The sequence below is a fragment of the Acipenser ruthenus genome, chromosome 27 (assembly GCF_902713425.1).
Source record: "Acipenser ruthenus chromosome 27, fAciRut3.2 maternal haplotype, whole genome shotgun sequence".
NCBI classification, from domain to species: domain Eukaryota; kingdom Metazoa; phylum Chordata; class Actinopteri; order Acipenseriformes; family Acipenseridae; genus Acipenser; species Acipenser ruthenus.
The window spans coordinates 10,247,742-10,262,661 of NC_081215.1; positions in this window are offsets into that span (position 1 = coordinate 10,247,742).

Here is a 14,920-nt window from a genome sequence, read left to right on the forward strand (position 1 = left end):
GGCTGGCGGGAGGCCTCGACACTTTTCTGGCAGCCAGGCAGAAAGTCAATCCAGGATACTAAAGATGGAGAATGAACTTTCACTTCCCACAGTAACAGTGCGCAGGTTCTCTTCCCCCGAACACACCCAGTGCTCTGCAGCGTCCCAGGCAGACAGTGGAAAGGGGTCAGAGACAGACAGCTGTGACAGCCCTCTTGTCCTCCACCATAGCCACTATCTTCTGGAGCCAGAAGGGATGGTGTGGGCCACAGCGGTGGCGCTTGCCTGGCTGGAGCACAGCTCGGCTGGTTATTTTATTGAATGGGAGCTGGTGGCTGCCAAGGCTAGCATGTGGCTAAGTTCCCAGGAGATTCCGGAAGGCCGTGATCTTGCTAGTGTTAAAGTGGCTGCCAGGCAGCTTTTTGTCTTACTTAGGCACTGGGATGAAAACCTCCAGTTAAATATGCTGTGCTATAACCCTAACAGTGTTTAAACACATTCATATCAGTACAGGTGGCACATGGCACTGTTATATGATTTTGCCTCAGAAGTTTGGTTTCTTCACTGGGAGAATGTATTATTGCTTTCAATTTGCTAAAACAACAGCATAGTTGCCTCAAAACTATATTCTAATACACGTAACTGTTACTCACTGCCAGCATGAAACAGTAGGAAAGCCTCTAGTAAAGACGCATCACGATGATACACCACTAATATGCTAACATCTGCCATCATGCAAATGCTATTGTCGTTTAACATGTTTTAATATTATTATTATTATTATTATTATTATTATTATTAGTAGTAGTAGTAGTAGTAGTAGTAGTAGTAGTAGTATTATTGATAACTAAAAGGAACATATGCTTATAATGCTACAAACAACATTTGCCAAATTAAAAACGGAGTGATGGTGTACTGTACGTATGTACACAGAATTGCCATGCTAAATGCAAAATGTTTGGATATCATCTGTATAAATGACATTTTCAAGCAGAAAGACATTGTCAGTAAAAGCTATTTTCCCCTCCGTGGATGAAAATTGAAAGAGCCTCTGTCACATCGCACCCTGCTAACATACTTTGCAAAAATAAAAAATTCTAAATGAAGTTGTTAAGGCAAGAAAAAGCACATCTCAGAGTCCTGCGCGGGTCCGATTTTTATAACCCACTTCCGACCCACAACTACAGGACCCAACCCGAACCTGCAACCCGCTGCAGCACCGTCTTCTTACCTGTGACCTGACCTGACCCGCTTTAATAAGAATTGGCAAGTGTTTGTCCTTTACCTACTGCCTGCGTCGACTCACTCTCACATTCACACACAGATATCGCTACCATTCTCTACACATTGGGCCTCATTTACAAAGGACGCTAAACTTTATGGTGCTCCATAATTGCAATTACTGTGTATGTTAGTGATTTCCGTATTTACTATTGCAATTCTATTCATTATCACAAGAAATGGTGGGCATATTATGGTGCACACTAATTTTATCGTGCCACACTATGAAAAGCGGTGGAGGGAGTGTGTCATCTCCGCCAAGGTGAAGAGATCGACCTGCGCCTTCCCGAATCGTTCCCAAATGCGCTCCACCACCTAAGGGTGGAGTTGTCACTCCGACAGATGCGGACCTTCCCTCGAGAGGAAGTCCGCTGCCCAATTCACAACTCCAAGAATATGTGTCGTCACCACTGTCATGTTGTCCATCCGGATCAACACATGTGTACCCCTCCGAAACGGAAGGAAGTGGTGGAGAGCAAGGGAGCGCCTGCAACTCCGGCATGTTTATATACAGGGATTCCCAGCGGTCCGACCAGGGTCCGCGGACTCCTCTGCCTTCCCAGACCGCCCCCCAACCCAAGTTGGAGGTGTCTGTTGTCATCTATTGGCAGTTTAACACCACTTCCATCCGCACACCCTCACGCAGGTGAGAGGTCATCCTCCATGTGAGACACCGTCAGCCGATGGTGTCTGTCACGCTTGGGATGTAGGTGAAATGCACTGAGTCACGCTTGCGGCAGGTGCATGCGGAGTAAACCCAGCTGAATGGCTGATATGGCTGCGGCCATCAGACCCAACATTTTCTGGCACAATACCAGAGTGACCTGCGATCCCTGTCGAAACAGGGAGAGGCAACTTCGGACAGCTGCTACTCTGTCATCCGACAGGTATGCGCACATCATATTGGAGTCCAGCCAGAGCCCCAAGTACATTGTGCACTGCACCGGTGTAAGCCGACTCTTTGCATCATTGATGGTGAGGCCCAGCCTCGCCAGATGCTCTGTCACGACCGCTGTGTGGGCCACTGCTCCCTCTCATGATTGGGAACAGATCAACCAGTCGTCGAGATTTATTACTCTGATCCCCTACAACTGCAAGGGGGCCAGGATAACGTCCACGCACTTTGAAAACATACGAGGAGCTAGGGAGAGGCCGAATGGCAGCACAGCGAACTCGTAAATGCGTCACTGAAAGGCAAAGCGGAGATACTTCCTGTGCTCTGGATGAAAAGGAATGTGAAAATACGTGTCCCGTAAGTCCACGTTGGTGAACCAGTTACCCGGACGAACTGACTGGAGAATGTGACATTGAGTCAGCATCTGGAACCTCCTTTCTTTTAAGAACCTGTTGAGAAGCCTCAGGTCTAGGATGGAGCGAAAGCCACCATCTTTTTGGGGCACCAGAAAGTACCTTGAGTAGTACCCCTCTCCGTGGGAGGTGGGGTCTACGAGACAAATGACTCACTTGCACAGCAAGGCGGCCACTTCCTTCTGAAGTACCGAGGCCTAGAGAGGGTCTGTCACAAAAGTATTCGTGATTCCTCGAAAGGGAGGAGGCCCAAGCAGAACTGAAGCGCGTAACAGTTGTGCACGGTGGCGAGCATCCAGGTGTCTGAGGCGCAAGCGCGCCATTAATGCAGCTGTTGTGCCGAAAAGGGGGTCTGAGGCCGCAAGCCTTCAGGGGCCCTGCTGGGGCTGCTGAGGTTGTGGTGGGGCAGTTTGGAACGCTGCCTAGGGCAGTGGCCCTGAGACTTCCTCCTGGGACGCTCTGCCTCTTGGGAGGGCCTGGTTGTTTGTTGTAGTTGTGCCCTGTAGGCGGTGCCTCAGGTCACTCAGAGGAGTCGCCTCACGTTCCCGCTGGGATCACTGCAGGATCTCCTCCACGGCTGGCCCAAAAGTATGTCCCAGGGATATTGACGCGTCTAGGAGCGCAGCCTTATCCGCGTCGGGAACCCTCGCTTGCGACAGCCACAGCTGTCCGCGAGTCACAACCAAACTAGCCAGGCGTCTGGAGACCGGAGATTTGGAGCAGCATGTAGACTGTCAGCATACCCGCTGTGTTTGCCAGGCGGGTTACCTGTGGCTCTGCTACTTACGCTCTCTTGAGGTGTGTCTCCGTCACCCTGCATTGCTAGTTTGGGCACACCGGATCTCTGGCCAATCCTCCCACCGGCAGAGCCTTGACCAAGGCCGCGATGGTGGAGTCTAATGGGGGAAACCCCACCAAGCCCAGTTTCTGCGTGCCTTCCAAAGAGGCAAGCTGTGCGGCCTGCTTCAGCACACTTCGAGCTGAGGCCTGACGATCCCAGGAGGAGCGCACCTCCTCCATTAGTTTCTGAGGGTGAGAAGCCGTCACCTGCGTCCGGAATATGGACCGGCGTGGTCCTGCCGCTGGCATCCAGGAGACTTGCTGCAGCGCACCCCATAAGTGCCAAGGTCGAGCTAGGCAGGGGGCTCGGGCACCCTTCCTACCTCCATGCCAGAGGAGAAGGAGGCCCTGTCCCAGGAGGCCGCTATAGAGAGTGTGTCATCCTGTGATCTCCTCTGGGGGAGGGAGAGTACGGTACTTGGGGCAGCATTGGAGCTGGGACTGCAGCCGGGGCAGCAGGTGACTGTTTAGACAGGAGCTCCAGGACCTGGGCCATCCGAGCCTTCAGGTCCATAATGTCCCTGGCCTTGTTGGATCGCTTCACCCGTCTCGCTTGCGGAGATGGGGAGCGACTACGGGGGGCCTGTGCGTGGGGGGTCCTGGGACAGTCTGTGGAAGACGGGCTCTTAGAGCTGCCGACGGTCCGGCCACAGGGAACGCGGAACTAGCCCTCATGGCCCTTTCCAACCGCCTTCGCCCGGGGCTGAAAAGCCGCACAGATGCTACAGCCACCTCTCTCTCGAGTCCCAAGGTGGTGTGCTGAACGTAAAAGCACCGCGCACACAGGGTGTGCCTGTCCTCCTGAGGGATTTTGGCCCTGCAGGACTTGCAGGCGTGAAACCTGGCCTTGCCTGTCATTACGGTGGAGTGTTCTGCACCGACAGTGTCTGCAGCGTGCACTGAACAGCACATGTACTGAGTGCACCATGTGCACGAGCACCACATGCACTGAGCACCGTGTGCACCGGTTATACCAAGCACCGTGTGATCAGGCACCGATTGCACCATGTATTGTGTGCACCATGTGCACCAAACACTGTGTGCACCGAGTGCACTGAACACTGTGTGCACAGTGTGCACTAAGCACCGTGTGTACCGTGTGCACCGAGTACCGTGCAGCACCATGTGTTAGTGCACCGAGCGCTGCTAACAACGCATGCACTGGTCGCTGTTAGCACCAGGCACCATGTGCACTTTGTGCACTGAGCACCACGTGTGCAATGAGCACCATGCGCACCGAGGTACCAAAGCACCGGGGGGCAGCTATGCAATGGTGCCTACCCTAACCGCACGTAGCATACACCAGGGAGACACAAGGGCCAAACCCGCAGTGGGCGAGCTGAAAAGCAAACGGCAAAAAACATGGTAGAAAAACAGTTGGGGGAGAACACAGGTGGGTGGGCCTACACAGCCGACGAGGTCTACTCTACAGCAGGGTGTATGTAAACACAGCCCGGTGGAAGAACACATGGCTGCTTGGCTGTTGTTAACAACCGTGCTGCAGCTAATCCACAGCATGACCCAGACAAGCAGGGTTGTGCAGTCTAATACACAGACGGGGGGACGCGCAGTGGCAGCCAAACAAACAAGGCCCAATCCAGCTGCCAGACGGCGGCTGGTGGAATCACTCCACAGTGGGGATGCGGCAAGGCCTAGCCCCATGGAGGAACTGTATTCTCCCAAGAGTGTAGTTTTTAGAAAGGAAAAAACACACACACACGCGAATAGTACTGCACAGGCAGTTGCTCACACACGACAGACAGTAACAAAGAAGGCAGCTTGCAACGCAAGCAAGCAGGCTGCTGAAGGACAGAAAAAGGAGCTCTATTTTTTGGTGTCGCTGATTCCAGGAAAGCGGCAAGCCGGCTTTCAGCACGAATGCAGTGGAACTGCAGTTGACTCAAGAAGCTCTTTTCTATCAACACGCTCAGCTAAACACAGAGGTCGTACCGTACCATCTTGAGAAGCTAATAGAGGAATGGCTTCCTCAGTATGACGGTTTTAATCCCTCGGTGGGCTGGACCAAGTGCGTCATCCCAAGGAAGGGGCCTATCGGCAGCTCTGATATAAAGAGCTGAGTAATACCTACCCAGTGGGCAGGCATATTCCATAGCAATGTCGTCTTTGAATTGTAAGTGAACTATCTCTACTTACTTTACTATAAAATACTTGTCTATTCCTTTCGTGCCACCAGTTGAAAGGAAGCTACACCTACCTACCTCTCAAACTATTATCCACTACATGATGTAAGCAATACGCTATCTTTTTTTTCTGACTCCTTCCTAATCGCCTCCTGCTTTAGTGCAGGAAATACGTTGACCTTCTAATACGTTATTTGGGAAAGGGTTACAGATGAGTACGCTGAAAGGACAGAAAACTTTTCGTGTGATTCAAATTCAAACCCGAGCTGACCCGAAAATTACATTTTCTGACTCGCACCTGAACCACGAAAAAGTTCACATTCCAACCCGAACCTGACACGTTTTGTGGGAAACCCACGGTTACCCGACCCGATGCAGAATACCAAAACAATGAAATGAATACAGCAGTTATTACTTTCTGTTCTGCCTACTTTTCATTGATATACGACGACTCAAAGGACTCAAAGGTAGAAGCATTTCAAATCTTCAAAACGAATAAATCCTTCACCGTTTTCCATACATTATGTGTATGCGTAATGTGAGTACAGCATTAGTAATAATCCTAGCACCAATTCATAGGTCATTATATTTCAATGTCATATTTTTCAATTATGTACTATATTCTGTTTTTTAAAGATATATGGTTAAAGAAAAGGACTTGTAACCAGGAGGTCCCCGGTTCAAATCCCACCTCAGCCACTGACTCATTGTGTGACCCTGAGCAAGTCACTTAACCTCCTTGTGCTCCGTTTTTCGGGTGAGACGTAGTTGTAAGTGACTCTGCAGCTGATGCATAGTTCACACACCCTAGTCTCTGTAAGTCGCCTTGGATAAAGGCGTCTGCTAAATAAACAAATAATAATAAAAATAATAATAATATGGTGTTTTTAAAATGTTTCTACCTTTATGATGGATTTCTTTTTTTTCTGGTCACTTTTTAAAATCTCGAAATGGAACAATGCAATTTCCATTATTCAACAATTCACTCATAATCACGCAGAGCAGGCCTACAGCAGTGCTTCAGCCAGGGGGCGGGAGGGTTTGAGTTGCTCCTCCAATTAAAATCAGGGATCAGACTATGTCATCTGCCATTGCTAATACTCTGCTCTGTGTGGTTATAGGAGATAGGAGTTCATAACAGAGGCTTGTCTCCTCTGAGGAAAAAAACTCTCTGGGCACCTCCAATTAAAACCTGTGTTGAATAATAGCCCTAGACACTATTTAAAGTTACAGATGACAATTTTCACCTATCATAGCACTCATTAATTGAAAAGGATTTTAAAATCAATTGTTAATCCATACATAGTCTAATTATACAATGATTAAACTCAAACACTGATATATTAAAACACTTTAAAATACAGCCATATATTCTGCTATACGTTACAGATCATATTACATAGTTAACTAAAACACAGTTACTCAATACTAATGATTGGAAGACATTGGAACGTGATTCTCAACACCGGACAGTTGGCATGCAAAGATGAATGATCACATTTTTAAAACCTTTTAACATTTTTAGAGATATGGATTGAGATCTAATGTTTCATTAAGTCCATGTGGTTCCATAGATTTGAAGGTATAAATCCGGAATAACTCTCTCCTCATTAGCAGTTTAATTGTATTGCCACTGCTCTCAGAAACAGAGACTTTTTCAAGTCCTTTAAATGAGGCAGAACCGTGGTTCATATCTTTATAGTGTCTCGCTACCGCATAATCCATAGTGTTATTTCCATAGTGTTCTGCTAATAAATAATAAAAAGGTTATAAAAGAAAACGTAAGAGGAATCTAATATATATATAATTATTAGCGGTCAAGTCTAAAAGAAGAGGAGATTATTGAGTGTGCGACCAACCTAGTCTCTATGAGCATCAGAGCAGGGTATACATGGTTTATACATTCAATGCTGTTAACAATTTTCTAACTTTGCAGAGACATTAATATAGATTTTATTCATATAAAACTAAAATCAAATCAAAGGCTTTTATTATTAAAGGCAATCTGATGAATCCCAGTGAAGATACTAAGTCTGTGTATGGGAAGCCTGCTCTGTAAACCTGGTATTGGCTGTGTAAAAGCAGGTGTTTAAAAAGAGACGTATCATAAGTGTTACTCTGGGCCCACTCAGAAAGCATTTTATTTAAAGAAAGTCTTTTTCTATGAAGACCAACCACTGATGCCTTTTTTTTTTTTTTTTTTTTAATTTAGTCGTTGCCATTAGTTCTTATTATTTTCACCCCAATTTGAAATGCCCAATTATTTTATTATGCTCAGCTCACCGCTACCACAGCTGCGCTGACTCGGGAGGGGTGAAGATGAACACACGCTGTCCTCCGAAGCGTGTGCCGTCAGCCGCCCGCTTCTTTACACACTGCGAACTCACCGTGCAGCCGCCTCAGAGCTACAGCGTCGGAGGACAACGCAGTTCTGGGCAGCTTACAGGCAAGCCCGCAGGCGCCCGGCCAGACTACAGGGGTCGCTGGTGCGCGGTGAGTCGAGGACACCCTGGCCGACCTAACCCTCCCTCCCCCCGGGTGACGCTCGGCCAATTGTGCACTGATGCCTTTTTAACCACAGTCCCGTACAGCTATATGAACAGACTTTAATCTTTAATTAACTCCTATTTTTGAGTTAAAAAAAAACAAAAAACTGTACGTTTGACAAAACTAGAACCAAACAACTAAAGCCCCTTTCACACTGGCACTCCTACCTGGGTCCGGACCCAGGTTCTGGCAACCTGGGTCACAATCCCACGCAGTGTGAAACCACATACCCGGGTCGTACCCGGGTTGACCCGGGACCCAGCGACCCACCTCAAGATGTGGGTCGATACGCTTTGACCCGGGTTGAGCGAGACAAAATGCATGATGGCCATTCGTGAGCCAACGAAATAACAAACAGCCATGCCTGCGTGAAGGTTTCACTTCCGGAAGGAACGTTTCTGTTTATTCTGTTTAGCTATATTTTTGTTGATTTGAGACACAGCATGAACCAGATTGCAGCAGGGATGTAGAAAAAGTATTTGGGCCAACGGTTCAATCGAGAGAAGCTTGGATGGAAGCGCCTGAAACAAGCTGCTTCCAGGGCATCGATACGCGCATTGTGTACATTGTGTGCGTCTGTCACCCAGGTCAACCCTGCTTTATCAAATTGCATAGCTGACCCGCATGACACCGGGTCCTGACCCGGGTAGGTTCTGACATGCCAGTGTGAAAGGGGCTTAAGTTATACATTTTAAGTTCTCTTCAGCACCCACAATGTGCTTTATTTCATATTGTAACTTTAACATGATTTTTTCTGCTTTCAAAAAATAGGAGTTAATCTCAACTACAGCCCTGATGTATTACATCATTAAAACCAGATCCCAAGTAGTATATCAAAGCAGATGGAAATGCCGTTAACTGTACAACACCAAGCATGTCCAGCAGCTGCTTGGAAGGTTACAGTGACTGCTGGTTTCACAGAGAAGCCTGTAGTAAAGCAGCCAACACAGCAGAGGGGAATAGCCGTGCTGGTTCACATACAAGATTGCACAAGATCAGCTCCAATATGGATAAACAATATTCATACAACTCATGTGGCTACATTCAAGTTATTTTGATCAACATGTTTTCTTAGATGAGGCTATTTTAATAGAGGAGGGGCTCCACACTGCCTTGTAAAAAGTAATAGATTACTGTACAGTACCTGCAAATGAGTTAGAATAGCTACACTGGTGTTATTGATAGCTCATTATTTTTGAAAAATGTAAACATTCGTGGAATAAACAAGATATGTCATGAAAGAACATGACTTACGGTATTAATGTGATGGGCGTGGTGGAAGGGTAGCAAAGTGGTTCAAAGGCTTGTGTGTTATCTCTGTGTCTGCCCGGATGTAAATAGCATGCCTTGGTTTTTCATGACATGTCCTCTATAGTATAAACACTTGCTTTCAAGGTGAGCTGACAAGTGGAAATTTAAGACAGAAAATTATCTCAGAGCCTCATTCATTTTTTTAATGAATTGTTTTAGTTTGTAGTCTGTAAAAATGAATTTTCTTTGTCTTTTTCATTTTCACCTCAATAAGCTGGTGTATATATGTGTATACATGTTTAAAAGGTATCACCAACAAAAACCTTCATACATCTAAACAAAACCTTTTTCGTACAAAAGAAAAATGAATTCCTATCCCCGGCCAGAGTAAAAGTTCCATAGTAAGATAATAACAAACAGCCCTCCTTGCTAAAGCTGCTCCGCTGCTCAGAAGGGTTTCCCTCTGCTGCTGCAATGGGAGCCAGAGGAAGAGGTTGAATTCCTCTAGATTGAGAGGAACAGCAAAACAGGACACTTTTAAAAACGTTTTATTGCAAAAGAAGCCCAGAGTGGCTCACCTGCTAAGCCAGTGTTGCATTCCTGGGTGTAAAGAAGCAGTTGGTTTGGTCGTGGGATCAGAGGATGCCCACTGACCTTCAGTTCTCCTGAGCTGCTGATATGAGGAGTTGCTGCAGTGAGGGAGCATAACTGCACAAAACTGGAGAGAAAAACAGGAGTAAAATAACTGGGCACTCTAAAAATGAAAAAGAAAAAAGCAGCTGTTGCTTCTGTTTGCTGTGAATGTGCTGGGTGTAAAGCAGGTGAAGTTAGCCTGCATCAGTACTGCAGTGTGTCACAAAGGCAGCCTTGTATTGCCCTAAAACTATTACATTAATATAGTGAATATAGTCATGGATGGTATGTATTAGTCATTCACATGCTTGAGTTGACCTTTTGTAAAACCTGGCAATTTTGGGCGTAAATCGATAAAAACTGGAAATGTTTAGTGATTATAGCCATTTCATTTCAGTATTTTTACTTTTTAGTAAATAGTAACTGTGAGTGAGTTTCTGCAGCGTGTTTGTAATGAACTGGTGTTCCTAGTGCCCACTGACCCTTAAGTGCCTCTGTTCTGTATAAGCTTTGAGTGAGACTGTGTAGCTGCTGTTGAAGTGTTTATATTGTACCAGTGTCAGGCCAGAAAGTGGTACATCGTCAGAATGTGGTACATCATCAGAAAGTGGTACATTGTCAGAATGTGGTACACTGTGTCAATGCTGGGACTGAATACTGCACAAATCACTACGAACAAGACAAACTCTACTTCACCCACAAAATCGTATATGTTTACCATTTTAGATAACCCAATTTCTTGCTCATCAGTTAAAGTTGAATAAATTGGGTGAATTGTGAAAAGAATTATATTAAAAAGAACTTCAAGGGCCAAACTCAGTACATCATACCCCTTTCAGATGGGCGTTTCCTGGTTTTCTGAGCTAAAATCATTTGCGCATGCCCGGGCAAGCGCAGTACCACATTTTAACGCGTACCACAAAATAACACCACACCAGTATTGCATTTTTAACTGTTTGGAGGGGTGAATCAGTAAAAATATATTTGTTTATTTCAGCAAATGGTAACGCTTCAGTATAAGCTTCCAGTAGTTGCAAGTTGTTCTACACTTTGTTTTGTACTAATGCGCTGTATTACTTCATATACTAATAACATCATCCCTGTGTAATCACAACAAAATAACCACCTGGTCATAACATATTATTTGTGCTATTTATTAAAATCGGTTTATAAATGTTTTATTAAGTTATTAATACTGGAACCTTAAAATCAAGTTGTGCGGCTTATGAACCTGAAAATAAATGTGATTGCAAGCTTTACACCGTTTGTTTTTTTATGGTGAAATGGTGTTGACTGTGTTAATCTTGGTGAACTATATCAGAACATATTTTCTAAATTGACTGTGATCCAATACACTGTACTATAAAGCTCTAGCAATTGATTAGTGATATCTTCATTAATTCCTGTAAAAGTGTATTGGAAGACGGTGTGTATTTGTTAATCAGCACAATGTTGTTTAATGTTTAAATCTTTAATGTTTAAGAGGTAAAACTAAGAGAAGGAGTCGTCGGAGTCTCATCCAGTGAAGGCACTCCCGCACCGGAATCCAGGGAGAGTCATTTTTTGACGAGGTAACCAGTGGAGTACCACAGGGATCAGTATAAGGTCGTCTGCTATTCCTAATCTACATTAATGACTTAGATTCTGGTATAGTAAGCAAACTTGTTAAATTTGCAGACGAAACAAAAATATGAAGAGTGGTAAACACTGTTGCAGCAGCAAAGGTCATTCAAAATGATCTAGACAGCATTCAGAAGTGGGCAGACACATGGCAAATGACATTTAATAGAGAGAAGTGTAAGGGCATGCAGGCAATAAAAATGTGCATTATAAATACCATATGAGAGATACTAAAATTGAAGAAGGAATCTATTAAAAAGACCTAGGTGTTTATGTTGACTCAGAAATGTACATGTATGTACATCTTTGCCAACAAACCAAACGTCTAGCTTCCCCACATCTAGACAATGTGGGGAAGCTATAAAAAAGGCCAACAAGATGCTCGGATATATTGTGTTGAATTTAAATCAAGGGAAGAAATGTAAATCTAGGAGTTTATGTTGACTCTCAATTACTTAACTAGACCCTTAATTGAACTCATAATTTGAACAAAGAAGATTAAGCGCGATCTGATTCAAGCATTCCAAATTCTAAAAGGTATTGACAATGTTGACCCAGGGGACCTTTTCGACCTGAAAAAAGAAACTAGGACCAGGGGTCACAAACGGAGATTAGATAAAGGGGCATTAAGAACAGAAAATAGGAGGCACTTTTTTACACAGAGAATTGTGAGGGTCTGGAACCAACTCCCCAGTAAAGTTGAAGCCGACACCCTGGGATCCTTCAAGAAGCTGCTTGATGAGATTCTGGGATCAATAAGCTACTAACAACCAAACGAGCAATATGGGCTGAATGGCCTCCTCTCGTTTGTAAACTTTCTTATGTTCTTCTTATGTTCTTAAAACGGGTAATATGTTCACTTTTCCTATTTCCACAGTTTAAGTTTATCTTGTTCCCACACCTCCTCCTGACACCGTGCTTGTTCTCTCTCTCTGCTCCCCGTTACCAACTGAGTGTTTTGAGACAACATCCTCCCTTCTGTACTCAGCGATACGCCTCCCTAATGGCGGCATGCAAATGTGATTATATCCCTGTCCTGCAGAACCTGGTGAAGGAAGCTCCCTGTCAGCTCAGTGCCTCCTAGTGTTGAGAGGTGGAATTTCAGGTTGAACTACTTTCTGCCCAACACAGGGTGTTTTAGCAGTTCAGGGACTGGAAACATTGATGTGATTGAGGATTTAATTATTGCAGCCATCTATCAAAACATTCTACAACGTACAATGACACCATCTGCTTGTAGGCTGCTTGGAAGGCAGTTTATTTTCCTCAACTCTGGAATTCTTGAAGAAAACGAAGATAAAAGTTCTGGAATGGTGTGACAGAAAGAAAATGATTCTTGGTGGTAAATCTCCCTCCCGACCTGTGAGGGTGCTAAGTAACGGGAACAGAGTACCCTGGACTGTTTGTCCTGACGCTTTGGGTTAAAAGGAAGTTGGTCATTTAGAAAGGGGGCGGAGCTTCGGTACATTAACTCATCGACCTGGAAGGGAAATGATGTGGCAGCCGTGGATTGGAGGAGTGGCTGCAATCGTTTACCAAGGGTTCATGAGTGACGGTATAAATAGGGGATGAAACGACGTAATCTGTTCCTTCGTTTTGGTTAGAGAACAACCTGGAAGGACCTGTGTTTTGTGTGAAGAAAATCGTGAGTGTTTTGTTTTGTCATGTCGGAATAATACTGTTTGTGATTATTTAGACGGCTAAACACGATCCAGGAGCTGTCGCTAAAGACCAGCACAAACCTGGACAACACTGCACTTTGTTTGCACTAAAGTACTGTATTTTCACCACAAGCAGTAGAGCATGCACTGTGGACTGGTGTTTGTGTTTGTGTTACGTGTGGGTGAATTAAAATGGGACTGTTATTATTTCGGGGCCAACCCGCGGATTACAGATAAGCAATACATGCAGCTGTATTGCTTCTCATTGATATTGTTATTATTTACTGTTGTTTGCCATCAGGCATTTGCATTATAAAATACAACCATTAAACAACAATGCACCTGGATTATAATTGTCTGTCTGTTTATTGATCACCTGCACCTGCACACTGTTAACCACTTTGCCACAAATGGCCTTCGTAATCACCAGATCTCAATCCAATAGAAATGCTTTTGACTGATCTGAAAAAAAGCTGTAGCCAAGCATTGTGTGTCTAATCTACCTTAGCTGAAGGAAATATGCAAGTCAGAATGAGTCCAGATTTCACCAACAAGATGTAACATACTTGTTAAGAATTATGGTAAATCTCTGAAAGCCATAATAAAAGCAAAAGGAGGACACACGAAATACTAAAGCAGGGGTGACAATACTTTAGTCATGAACAAATATATATTTTTTTATAAAGATTGTTTTTTAAACTACCAGAGATTTTGTATTTGGATCTTTGTCCTTTTAATTAGTGGCTAATGTTCACTAAATGCTTGTCTATAACATGTTTTCTTGAATGATGTTATATTAAGTGTAGGTGCCAATACTTTTGTCTGAGACTACCAGACCAGGAAACACAGACATTATTGATAGCAACCAACTGCAAGAATGCAACGTTGGTCATTAAATGCGGTTTCCTTTCGTGTTTCTAAATGCAGCTCTATTGAGTGTTTAATAGTTATGGATGGATCATTCTGACCAGTTCATTATGCAATTATTCAAGTACTGATAGTGTAAGGATTACTGTCTACATTGTTAAATAGCTAACACAACAATAATGAGCCATGATGTGGTATGGAACAGAAAAGCCAGAGCACTTATGTTTTTTTTTTTTTTAATCACTCTTCCTGCAGTGATTTGGAGTCAACAGACTTTAAACTTGTAAACAGTGTAAACAGTTGACAGGATGTTAACAATGAAAAGAGAAATGACAGGTACTTTATTCAAACAGTTGTAGCAATACGTGGAGATGTATCACGCTATATTTTATGGAACCCTGCTACTTACTCTTTAAAAAACAATGCTTCATTTCTGAAATACCTGATTCCAGTACTATAGCATGGAGTACAGCCACTCCTACAATATTACATATAGGACATTCTCTAAAATGACTTCACAATGATACCAGAAGTTACCAGAATTACAATAGTCTAATAACTCTCATAGTTTCTATGGACAAATCAAATTGTACTGGATGCAGTCAGATTAACAAAATAAGTACCTTAAATATTTCTAGAACAGCTTTTAAACTAAAATTAATACGGTAAGTCTAGGATATTTGTTATCTAATCACACACACACACACACACACATACATACATATATTTCAACTCTACATCATGGCTCCCCTCTCTTCTTAGAGCTTCAGCCTCCCACTTTCTATTAGATTT